Below are 12,921 nucleotides of genomic sequence, written 5' to 3'. Positions count from 1 at the left end.
AGAGCAGGAGGAGAAAGTGGGGGAGCAGAGTGGGGGAGAGAGAGGGCCAGAGACAGAGGAACACAGGACAGAAAGGGTGAGAGAATGAAATAGAGAGAAAGAGATGGAGGTGGGGGAGAGAGGGAAAGAGAGATACCATGAATTCATGGACACTTCAACCTTTAATCAACCCTCTATTGACAATAAATATTTGACAATTGATTAATTTTACTTGATTCATGGGATGAAGACACCTCTGGCTGGCCAACATTTATTGCCTGTCCCTAATTGCCCTTCAACTGAGTGGCTTAGTAGGCTGGGGGCAGTGGAGAGTCAACCCCATTGCTGTGGGTCTGGAGTCACATGTAGGCCAGACCAGGTAAGGATGGTAGCTTCCTTTCCCTAAGGGTCATTAGTGACCCAGATGGGTTTTTCTAACAATTGGCAATGGTTTCATGGTCATTCGATTCGATTCGATTAGATTCCCTACGGTATGGAAACAGGCCCTTTGGCCCAACAGGTCCACATCGACCCTCTGAAGAGTAACCCACCCATTCCTCTACATTTACCCCTGACTAATGCACCTAACACGATGGACGATTTAGCATGGCCAATTCAGCTGACCTGGAAATCTTTGTATTATTAGATTCTTAATTCCAGATTATTACTGATTTCCAATTCCACCCTCTGCCATAGCAGGGTTCAAACTCAGGTCCCCAGAGCATTTGCTGAGTTTCCTGAATGAATAGTCTAGCGATAGTAATCACTCGGCCATTGCCTCTTGGCGTGCGTACATTCACTGTACAATATAGCAGAGAGTTTGAACATCACTGTCCCCTTGCAAAATGATCACGATCTCACCATGTGTTTACGATAAACAAATAAGAAAGACTTCGTTTCTTCCTGAGAGAAAGGACAGTTTTCCCAAAGGAGGCCATTCGGCCTGTCAAACCTGTGCTAGCATTCAATGAAACCTAAGCAAGTCAGCAACCTGGCTCCATTTCCCACCCAATCTTTGGATAATTCTACTTTATCCATCACAAATTTCAAATTAAAAACAGAAAGACTTTGAAACCTGTACCAAACAATCATGTGAAGGAGCATTTTGCACGATTTAGGCTCTACCCTGATCCTAGATTCTCAACCAACAGAATTAATTTCTCCCTGAAAATCAAAGCTTTGAAATCTTTCATTGAATTATCCTTTAACCTCCTAAAGTCCTACAGCAGCAGGTGGTGGAATCTCCTCTGAGCGTAACCTTTCGAGTGTAGATATCATTCTGGTGAATTGACACTGCACTCCAGAGATACAGTTCCTAATGCATGATGCCTCAAGCAGCCCACAGTGAGTTCCAAGTATGGGCTAACCTGGGCTTTGTGTAACGTGACTACAAACCCTTGTGGAATCTGACCCTCAAGATGTCAAGATCAGCATTCCAGTGTTTACCTGTTAAATAGGTGCGTCATCGAGAGCATTCTGTCTGGATGTTTCCCTACCTGGTATGGCAACTGTACCATTCAAGATCGGAGACGGTTACAGAGAGTGGTGAACTCGGCCTGGACAATCACAAAGGCCAACCTCCCATCTACAGAATCCATCTGCCAGGCCCGCTGTCAAGGAAAGGCCCCCAGCATTCTCAAGATCCATCCCACCCTTGCAATGTTTTTCTACAACCTCTACCATCGGGGAGAAGGTACCGAAGCCTGAACACACCCACCATCTGGTTTCAAAACAGTTTCTACCCTACTGTTGTTAGAATACTGAAAACAAACACTTAACATTTGCCTGTACCTGTGTCGTTGTTTTTGCCGCTGTTTACCTATTATTTACTATCTATGCAACTTAACTCTGTGATCTGCCTGTATTGCTCACAAAACAAAGCTTTTCACTGTGCCTCGGTACATGTGACAATAAATTCAATTGAATTCTTTGGTCACAAGTTGGCACTGACAAGTTGGGCTGAATGGCCTTCTTTCTGTACTGTCCCAGACTGTTACAGTCATTAGGTTTTATTGACCCATGGACAAGGACTACACAAGTCTCTCTGGAGCCACGCTGTTACAGAATGTGTACAATGAGACCTAACACCATTTCCACTCCTTCCACCACCGACACTCAGTACCCGGTGTCAAGGAAAGGCCGCCAGCATTCTCAAAGACCCATCCCACCCTGGCAATGTTTTTCTACAACCTCTACCATCGGGGAGAAGGTACCGAAGCCTGAACACACACACCAGCTGGTTTCAAAACAGTTTCTACCCTACTGTTGTTAGAATACTGAAAACAAACACTTAACATTCGCCTGTACCTGTGTCGTTGTTTTTGCCACTGTTTACCTATTATTTACTATCTATGCAACTTAACTCTGTGATCTGCCTGTATTGCTCACAAAACAAAGCTTTTCACTGTGCCTCGGTACATGTGACAATAAATTCAATTCAATTCTTTGGTCACAAGTTGGCACTGACAAGTTGGGCTGAATGGCCTTCTTTCTGTACTGTCCCAGACTGTTACAGTCATTAGGTTTTATTGACCCATGGACAAGGACTACACAAGTCTCTCTGGAGCCACGCTGTTACAGAATGTGTACAATGAGACCTAACACCATTTCCACTCCTTCCACCACCGACACTCAGTAGCAGCACTGTGTACCATCTACAAGATGAACTGCAGAAATTCACCAAAGATCCTCAGACAGCACCTTCCAAACCCAGGACCACTTCCATCTAGAAGGACAAGGGCAGCAGATATTTGGGAACACCATCCCTACAAATTCCCATTCAAGCCACTCACCATCCTGACTTGGAAATATATCACCGTTCTTTCAGTGTCACTGGGTCAAAATCCTGGAATTCCCTCCCTAAAGGCATTGTGGGTCAACCCACAGCACACGGACTGCAGCGATTCAAGTCAGCTCACCCCCCAACTTTCTCAAGGGGCAACTAAGGATGGGCAATAAACACTGACCAGTCAGTGATGCCCATGTCCCATGAGTGAATTTGAGAAATAGAATTAGATTTTATTGCCATGTATACTCCTGTATAGACATACAGGACAGTGAAAAATGTACAATGTCACCATTCCTGGCACCATTTTCTCAGGTACAAAGGTAGCATGGTATAAAATCTTAGCTACAGAGGTAGAAAAATAAAGAAATAAAATTAAAAATTCTTAAGCATTTCTTAAGTGCTTAGACATGCTGGGCTCATGCTCTCTACAATTTTAAAAATTTTAAGAATTTTTTTAAAACTTACACACTTCCTCCCCCAGTACATTTGAAGAAAAAAAAAGTCAGATTTAACATTCACAATTTATAGGAACATTAATTGCCATTTGCAGAAAAGCCCATTTGTAGATTGACAAAGTAGGGCTTGTGCAGTTACAAAAGGAAGCCAAATTCACCTTTTAATACAAGAAAGTACCATTTTTAAAATGTTTTACAATATTTACAGATTAAAAAATTTTAATAACTCGTTGTAAAGATGACACTGTTGTAAAAGCTATGGGGAGGTCTGTCGATTTACAGGGACCAGGATTTATAATTTCTGGGACATACCAGACAGAATAATATTGTTTTTAAACACCCTGCCCCCAACCCAATGAGAAATGAAATGAACACACTGGTCATATTGGAGCTCCATTTTGAAATACACAGGACAATGTAGACTCACTCACCAGTTTTGCTGGTGTTTCCCTGGGAGTGAGGCCTGGGGTGGTGGTAGGCCCAAGAACATCCTCTCTAGCAGTAGACAACAGGGCAGGTGGATCAAATCGGTCTTGATCACTCCTGGTGGGGTGGGGGGAGGGGCATCCCAGATGGAGGAAGGACACTGATGGGATCAGGGGTCGGGGAAGGGCGCTGAGGGCATCCCTGAGTGGACCCCACATTGGGAGAAGAGCACTGCGTGGATCCCGAAGCAATTCCAGATGGGAAGGGCACGGAATAGATCCCTAAGTGATTCCAGAGGGGGAAGGCGCAGAGTGAATCCCTAAGCAATTCCAGATGGGGGCGGGGGAAGGGTGCTGAGTGGATCCCTAAGCGATACCAGATGGGGGAAGGGTGCTGAGTGGATCCCTAAGCAATTCCAGATGGGGGCAGGGGGCGCTGAGTGGATCCCTAAGCGATTCCAGATGGGGGAAGGGCGCTGAGTGGATCCCTAAGTGATTCCAGATGGGGGAAGGGCGCTGAGTGGATCCCTAAGCGATTCCAGATGGGGGAAGGGCGCTGAGTGGATCCCTAAGTGATTCCAGATGGGGGAAGGGCGCTGAGTGGATCCCTAAGCGATTCCAGATGGGGGAAGGGCGCTGAGTGGATCCCTAAGTGATTCCAGATGGGGGAAAGGTGCTGAGTGGATCACTAAGCGATTCCAGATGGGGGAAAGGTGCTGAGTGGATCCCTAAGCGATTCCAGATGGGGGAAAGGTGCTGAGTGGATCCTTAAGTGGACTCCAAATTGGGGGAAAAGGCTCAAAGCATATCCCAGATGGGGGAAGGGTGACGAGTGGATCCCAGATTAGAGAAGGTATTGAAGATCAAACACAGGATTAAAAGTGGATGAGCTAGCTGTGTATCTGAAACATGATGCATATTCTGCTACGAGAGGAACGGTTAGTGCAATGCCCACAGCAGCCGAAGTCATCATGAAGAACTCTCCTTCGAAACCTCTCCCCTTGTCTGAGGCGTGGTGACCCTCAGATTAAACCCCCACTAACAAGACAGCAGCCGTATGGGGACATTAGCTGCCCTGTGCAGGACAATGGTTTAAACATTGAAACCCTGAATGCTGATGGATAGGGACAAAGAGAGAGATAAAGCACCAGAGAGAAAGTGGAGGCAGAAATGGAGGATAAGAGGCTGACAGAGAGAATAAGTGGATACAGCAGTGTGCGAGAGAGAGAGAGAGAGCACTTCTGTGTTGAATGCATCACAAGTCTTCAGCTTAAAATAGGACTCCGGATGAAATCTTTAACCTAAACCCCAACAGAGCCAGGCTGGCCTCCTGCCGTTCTCTGTCACAAGGTATCGGTTCAGAGCGAGCGGGTGCTGCAGGATCGTGGGCTGTTAATCTCATTCAGCTTTTGAGTGGTCTATGTTTTGACAGAACCCCACGAGGCAAACTCCATACAACCCCTCTAACCAGGGAGAGGTCGTTTACAGGGAGTGGGGGAAGGGCAGTAAGAGGGAAAGAGCCCTGCTCCAATCTCGCTCTGCCTGTTCTAGAAGGCTTAAAGAGAGCTGGAAACATATTGGAGCCATCGGCAAAGGCAGAAGATCTAGTCCCCAATTGTAGGATTAGCCCAAATGCCCAGGGACATCCCGGAGCCTGGTGTGTTCAGGGATTCAGTCAAACCTGCTCCCTATGTGTTTGTTACTTGTTCACAGGGTGAGGGTGTCACTGGTTAGGCCAGGTTCATCCTTAATTAAGGGTAATTAAGAATCAACCAGATTTGTGAGGGTCTGGAGTCACATAAAGGCCAGGCTGGGGAAGGACAGCAGTGAGCTTTGCTCTCTCCCAAAGGGTGAGCCAGATGGGTTTTCCCAACAATCAATGATGGTCTCCATGAGACTACAACTTTTAAATTCCAAACCTTTATAGCATTCAAACTGCACCAACTGCTGTAGTGGGATTTGAACGCCATTCCCCCAGGGCACTGGCCTGGAGTTTGGGATGATGAACCCGGTAACATTATGGCTGCACCTCCCCCGCCCCCCACAACACAATCTGCAGCCAGGGTACACACCCCTCCCCACAGCCCGACTGCTGCCGTTAATTCCTAACGTCAAATATCAGCCTCTCTGACAACATCAATGTCCAGCATAGCAACCATTCCGAGGTGCCTAGAGCCAATTACTGAGTGACAGAGAGAGAGAAAAACATAAAGCTACCGCAGAACTGGGGGGCACACAGACACACAGGCATTCAATATTAGGCCAAAGACTTGGTCAGTTTGAAGATACTTCTTCAAGGGAACAGGGACTGTGGGATATAGGCAAAGCAGTGTTACTTCTGCAATCATAATTGCTTATGCAAGGTAAATGAACTCACACCAGTGTATAATTGTTTCAGCCAAGAGCTGAGTTAACAAGAATAAAAACTATGTGAATAAATATATAATTGTTTTTGTGTTAGCTAAAATGTGCATACAAGAATGAAATGTGCCTGCAAACAAGGATAGATGTTACAGACAAATAGATAAGGTGCTGTGAGGGAGGGGGGGGAGGGTAGGTTAAGCTAGATATGCCTGTACTAACAGTTACAAGCATCTGTTTCCTGCTTCAGCAAAAACAAAAAAAATGACCACCATCAAGCGGTCATAAGATTCTGTGTAAATAAAGAATAAAAAGAAATATTGCTTTGGCAAGCATGGAAACAGATGGCAGTGAAGAAGGATAAATAATAATAAGAGGGAGGTGGTCAAACAGCCTTGTGAGGCCAGAGATAAACATTTTGTCATGGACAAGGCCGGATGAGTTCAGAGATAAACAGCCAGGTTTAGATTAGAAACAGATGTAAACAGGGGAGGAGGGAAGAGAAACGAATTACATAAATATTGTGTACTGGTTAAATTCAGTGTGTGTGCCTGCCTTGTGGACAGTGGACACAACACCCCTCTTGCAAGAGCGTAATAAACTATACTACTGATTCAGATCTTGTCTCGGACTGAAATTATTGAAGTGAGTGAGCTTCGTTTCTCACAGGGACAGATGGAAACTTATAAAGTCATTAGACCCTTCGGCCCAACTCGTCCACGCTGACCAGATATCCTAAGTTAATCTAGTCCCAATTGCCAGCACTTGGCCCATATCCCTCTAAACCCTTCCCATTCATATACCCATCAGATGCCTTTTAAGTGCTGTAATTGTACCAGCCTCCACCACTTCCTCTGGCAGCTCATTCCATACACGTACCACCCTCTGTGTGAAAACGTTGTGCCTTGGATCCCTTTTATATCTTTCCCTCTCACCCTAAACCTATGTCCTCTAGTTCTGGACTCCCCGATCCCAGGGAAAATACTTTGTCTATTTATCCTATCCATGCCCTTCATGATTTTATAAACCTCTATAAGGTCACCCCTCAGCATTCGATGTTCCAGGGAAAACAGCCCCAGCCTATTCAGCCTCTCCCTATAGCTCAAACCCTTCAACCCTAGCCAGACAGCCTCACACAGGACACCTCATACCTTCAATGCATTACGTGGGTCGACGTGACACCAATTGTTAAAGTTCACTTCAGAATGTAACTTTTAAAAAGTTCTGCGATATGAAAGAACTGAAACCAACATGTTCATTCTAAAAGATGAGAGACTTAACAAACAATCCAGGTCTTTTTCAAAATATAACCACCTGATGAAGGAGCAGCGCTTCAAAAATTAGTGCTTCCAAATGCTGTTGGACTATAACCTGGTGTTGTGTGATTGTTAACTTTGTACACCCCAGTCCAACACCAGCAACACCGCGTCCAAATCACGACCCTGCCAACATCCTTGTAAACCTTTTCTGAACCCTTTCAAGTTTCACAACATCCTTCCGATAGGAAGGAGATTAGAACTGCACTCAATATTCCAAAAGTGGCCTAACCAATGTCCTGTACAGCCAATTCAATGCACCAACCAATCAAGGTAAGTGTGCCAAGTGCCTATTTCATCACCCTGTAGGGAACCTACATGGCCACCAATAGCAGAGAGATTACAATCCGGGATGGACAAGAGGGTGGAATTTCAGCGAGAGGCAGAGAGAGAAACAGAGCGAGAGAGAGGAAGAGGGACCGAGACCGAGAGGGAGAGAAGTGCTTTGCATTTTAAAGCACATTGAAATTCAATTTAAAATAAGAAAATTCATATCACTCGGTTGCAAAGTGTTTTTTCTCAATTATCAAAACCCACTTGTCGTGGACAGAAATAGCTGATTATGACAAGTGAAGGTGTTTGTGCTGATTTATTGGAAGGTTTGTCCATTTTTAAAATTGGAAGTGAAATCTGGAGTCCTGTGACAACTGACTCCATCAGCGTTAGTTCAAGATATTCTTGTTTGCACATGGGATTCCTCTTTGTGGTGCTTTTACAGTTCAATTATTTTCATTGATGTTGCTGTCCAGATATTGCAGGGGGTCAAGTTCAAAGCAATGGTGCTAGCTGTATAATATGAACAACCAAATTGTGTGTAATTGTCTGATAAAATCGTGCTGTAACCAGTGCTCCCTGTAATCTTCTTTCAGGATGTCTCAGCCTCTGAGACTTGCATATAGCAGTGATTCCCTGAAGGGGCAGTCAGTGGTAATCACTATCTACTGGACCTTGGACAGGCTGCATGTGGGCAGGCACACAGTTTAGAGGGAACAGGGGCTGGTACCTGAGCTTTTGATGAGATCTCTTTCAACGAAGACATAGATTCATTCAGGAATCAAGAGCTGTGAGAACAAAGTGGGAATACACCATTGAGATAGAGAGTCGGCCATGATCATATGGAATGGTAGGGTAGACTCGAAGGGCCGAATGGTTTACTCCTGCTCCTATGATTGGGGCATGATAAGGATGCGGGTGTGATGGGGGAGTGCACAGGAGTGATAAGTGTGATGATGTTGTTGCTTTAACAAGTTTATGTCGTCCTTGGCTTTTTTTCCCCCGAGAGGGGTTGTAAAAGACACAGACTCTGAAGCTTCTTTAGGGCTAGGTTGATTATAGCAAACAGATACTGCCACAGGCAACAGGCTTTCAAGTTAAAAAGAGAGAAAAAAACCCTTGTACAATAAAAGGGGAGTGGTCAGTTCTCCCAGCTCAGCATTTCTCTGGTTTGGCTTGGTCTGGCTATTCACTGACAGCAGTCAGGCAGTGGTGAAGCTGCTGAACCCAAAGGAGCAGGGCCAGGCTGGTCCTCTCTCTCTGACATCTCTCTCCTGTAAGACTCCAGGCTTGGTTTTACATTTTGTGCCGAGGGGTGTTTATGGGGATTGTTGCAAGTGCAGAGGAACCTCAATTACCTGACATTTGATTAACCGAACAAGATCACAAGGTCTGGACGCTTGGCTAACTGTGTTATCCAGCATTCAATTAACCGAACAAAATATTCCCCACCCGTAACATTTGGATAATCGCGGTTCCTCCAAACTAGGAACAGCATCATTAAGTGTGGATATTCAACTGGGTTTTTGGATAGGTTAAGTTATTCAGCATTCTGTTCTCTTTTCATTCAGTAATCCTGCAAATAAATTCTATTCTGTTTAAAACCAAGTGGTTTGACCTGCTGCATCTCTCCTGGCATATCCACTTTAAACCTGCTTAAACAACCAGCAAAATTAGGTTCTGGGCTACTTTCTTGAAATGTTTTGAGGGGGTCTGCCCTGGACAATAATATTAGGGGGCCGTGGGATTGATTTGCGGAGGTGGGTTGTGGGAGTGTTAAGGGACCCAGAGACAGGAGAAGCTCCAGGTGCTGTGATCTGTATCTCGATCTTGGTCTCTTTCGCACTCTCTCTCTCCCCCTCCCCCTCTGTCTCTCTCTCCCCCCCCATTCCCCACCCTTCCCCCCCTCACCCCTCTAACTGCTGTATCAGCACAGAGGGACCAAACCAATTAACAGCTTCAAAAGCAAAAAAAAACATTACAGAGCAATACTTTAATTACTTTTCACTCACTTGTGGGATGTGGGCATTGCTGGCTGGGTCCAGCGTTTATTGCCCGTCCCTAGTTACCCCTTGAGAAGGTGGGGGTGAGCTGCCTTCCTGAACTGTTGCAGGTTTCTCTTTTGTGACTTCCTTGTGACTGACACAACCAAGTCGCCATTGTAGAGGGGAGGTAAGAGTCAACCCCATTGCTGTGGGTCTGGAGTCACGTGTAGGCTACATCAGGTAAGAACGGCAGTTTCCTTCCATAAAGGGCATTAGTGACCCAGATGGGGTTTCTCCGACAATATCATCACCAACACCAAATTCCTGATTTTTAAAAAAATTGATTTCAAATTCCATCCTTTCCATGGCAGGGATTTGAACCTGAATCCCCAGAATATCACCTGCAGGTCTCTGGAGGAATAGTCTATTGATAATACCACTAGGCTGTTACTTCACCTTAATCTGTTAAAACATATGGACATGTGGATGGTCTAAGACAAAAAAAAAACTGCAGATGCTGAAATCGAAAGTAGACAGGCAGGAGGCTGGGAGAACATAGCAAGCCAGGCAGCATCAGGAGGTGGAGAAGTCAATATTTCGGGTGTAACCCTTCTTCAGAGCTGGGGGTGGGTGTGGGGACAGCTGCACATAAAGGGGGCTGAGGGTTTTGAGGGAGGAGAGGGTCGGAATGGTGAGGTAATGATGGGAGAATTTGGTTGGTGACTGGAAGTACAGTTCGGTGGGAGGAATGGAAGGGAGGAGTTGGAAAGGGAGCTGGGGGGTGGGTGGGAAGGTTGCGTGAAATTGGAGAACTCAGTGTCTGAGACACCAAAAATGTCTCAACCACCTGAGGGAGAAGCAGCGCTCCGAAAGCTAGTGCTTCCAAATAGACCTGTAGGACTATAACCTGGTGTTGTGTGATTCTTAAGTTTGAGGCACCAAAAACAGGGCAGTGCACGGACCTTACAGTTACCAACCCTGGATTGGGTGCATACCCAGAGGATTCCTCCCCAGTGGCCCCAGCCCCAAACTCCTGCCATTGGTTGCCCCACAGCCAATCAGAAAGAGAACACCCTTCTTCCATCATTCAATCATTGACCAAAGCGTCAAATGATCTTTATTTCCAATTCCCATGTCTTTTACAGCGGATAAATAGGCCCATTCAATGAAAATGACAAGGAAAATAAAACATTTTTAATTTTAAAAAACCCTAAGACTTGTTTTCCTTTCACATGCTCCCAGTCATGTCATGCAGATTAACTGAATTCTCTCTGGGTTAGCAATCCTTAATTAAATGTCAAGGTGACGCGATACAAGAAACACATCAAGCTTGAGCCCTTTGGTAAAGGTTTGAGGAGTTGTTTCACTGGTAGACAAGATGTTGGATCACTCCAGAGATTTAAATCCCAATGGTTTTAAACTATAGAGGTGCTGAGTTCCGCATGAAAGGAGGGGGTCAGAAATGTACCTTCATGTTCCTCACTCAGCTGTGGGCTGTGTCTGTATTTACACAAAGGGCTCTTTGTACATATTTAAATAGGATTTTTATCAAGTATTTTCAAAGATTTGTCTTCCCCCTTTTGCTCTGATCCTCGTTCAAGCGCTGCCTGATGAAATACTTAAACAGAACTGGCCACTGTACAGATCTGTGGCAGAACCCAGAGGAGGGTGAAGGGTTGGAAGGAATGTGCAATGATCATTTTTATTTCAGATATTATTTTTTAAACATTTCCACATCCCTGCAGCTATTCTGGAGAGGGTCATGAAGTGATGGGTGCAGTACAATTACAACATTTAAAAGACATTTGGATAAGTACACGAATAGAACATAGAACATTAGAGTGTAGTACAGGCCCTTCGGCCCTCGATGTTGTACCGACCTGTGAAACCAATCTGAAGCCCATCAATCCGAAACTATTCCATTTTCTCCCATATGTCTATCCAATGACTATTTCAATGCCCTTAAAGTTGGTAAGTCTACTACTGTTGCAGGCAGTGCGTTCCACGCCCCTCCTACTCTCTGAAGGGGAAAGGTTTGGAGGGATTTGGGCCAGGAGCAGGCAGGTAGGACTAGCTTAGTTTGGGATTAGGGTTGGCATGGCCTGGTGGGGCTGAAGGGTCTGTTTCCGTGCTGTAGGACCCTATGAGACACGGTGAGTGTTGGCCCTGCCTGGTTTTGAGTTGCTCTCCAGCAATCTCTGGCAGAAGCAGGTGGTGTGGGCGTGTGTGCGTTCTAGGTCAATTCTCAATCCAATTGCCTATGACAGGTGCTAGGAGTGGGACAGAATGTTGGTCAGCTGCTTCTACTGAGGAAGAACTCTGCAGCCCCCCCCCCCCATGTCCAACACAAACCCTGGCCGGGTGGTGGATAGTGCAGAGGAAAGCTCAGAGCTCCAAAATGGTACAGATGGGTTGGTGGAGTGGGCAAAGTGACAGATGGAGGTCAACTCTAATAGTGGGGTAATGCATTTATTTTTCCCTTATTCCCTCATGGGATGAGGGAGTCACTGGCCAGGCAGCATTTATTGTCCATTGCCCAGAAGGCAATTAAGAGTCAACCCCATTGCTGTGGGTCTGGAGTCACATGTAGGCCAGACCAGGTAAGGATGGCAGATTTCCTTCCCTAAAGGGCATTAGTGAACCAGATGGGTTTTCCCAACAATTGACAATGGATTCATGGACTCTTAATTCCTGACATTTATGAAATTCAGATTGCACCATCTGACATAGCAGGATGCGAACCTGGGCCCCCACAATATTATCTGGATCGGATAATAACAATCCAGCAGCAATACCACTAGACCATCGCCATAGGGTGGTCAAAACAGAATACACAATAAATGGGAACACACAGAGGGGTAGATGAACTGAAAGATCCCTAAAGATAGAGTTAAGGTAGGTAAGGTTAGAAAGAAGGCAGATGGACTGTTCTCCCCCAATGGCAGAGGTATAGAGTATAAACGTAGGGATAGAATGATGAAGGTGTATCAGTCACTGGGCAGACCACCATAGGAGTATTGTGTGCAGTTCTGGTCACCACGTTACAGGAAGGATGGAATCGCTCTGGAGGGAGTGTACAGAAGATTCACGAGAATATTGCCACGGCTGGAGAATTGTAACCACGAGGAGAGATTTCAGGAGGTTGGGGCTGTTTTCCTTGGAGCAGGGAAGGCTGATTGTGGTTTACAAAATGGTGAGGGGTAGAGATAGAGGAGGCAGGAGGAACCGGTTTCCCTCGGCAGAGAGTTCAAAACGCCAGGGTTAGAGTCTCAGGGCAATGGCAGAGGGGACGTGAGGAAAGCTGTTTTTATTCGGGGGGGGGGGTGGGTGGGATTCGCT

The 12,921-nt window shown here is 45.7% G+C and overlaps 1 protein-coding gene across 1 annotated transcript in view; it reads right to left on the bottom strand.

The window, feature by feature from the left end:
* The window catches only part of LOC122564622 (endophilin-B2-like), a 92,506-nt gene that overhangs the window by 50,707 nt on the left and 28,878 nt on the right, over positions 1 to 12,921 (bottom strand). The gene's annotated exons all lie outside the window — the stretch shown is intronic.

The sequence above is a fragment of the Chiloscyllium plagiosum genome, chromosome 30 (genome assembly GCF_004010195.1).
Source record: "Chiloscyllium plagiosum isolate BGI_BamShark_2017 chromosome 30, ASM401019v2, whole genome shotgun sequence".
NCBI lineage: Eukaryota > Metazoa > Chordata > Chondrichthyes > Orectolobiformes > Hemiscylliidae > Chiloscyllium > Chiloscyllium plagiosum.
This window is presented reverse-complemented; position numbering and strand designations above follow the sequence as displayed.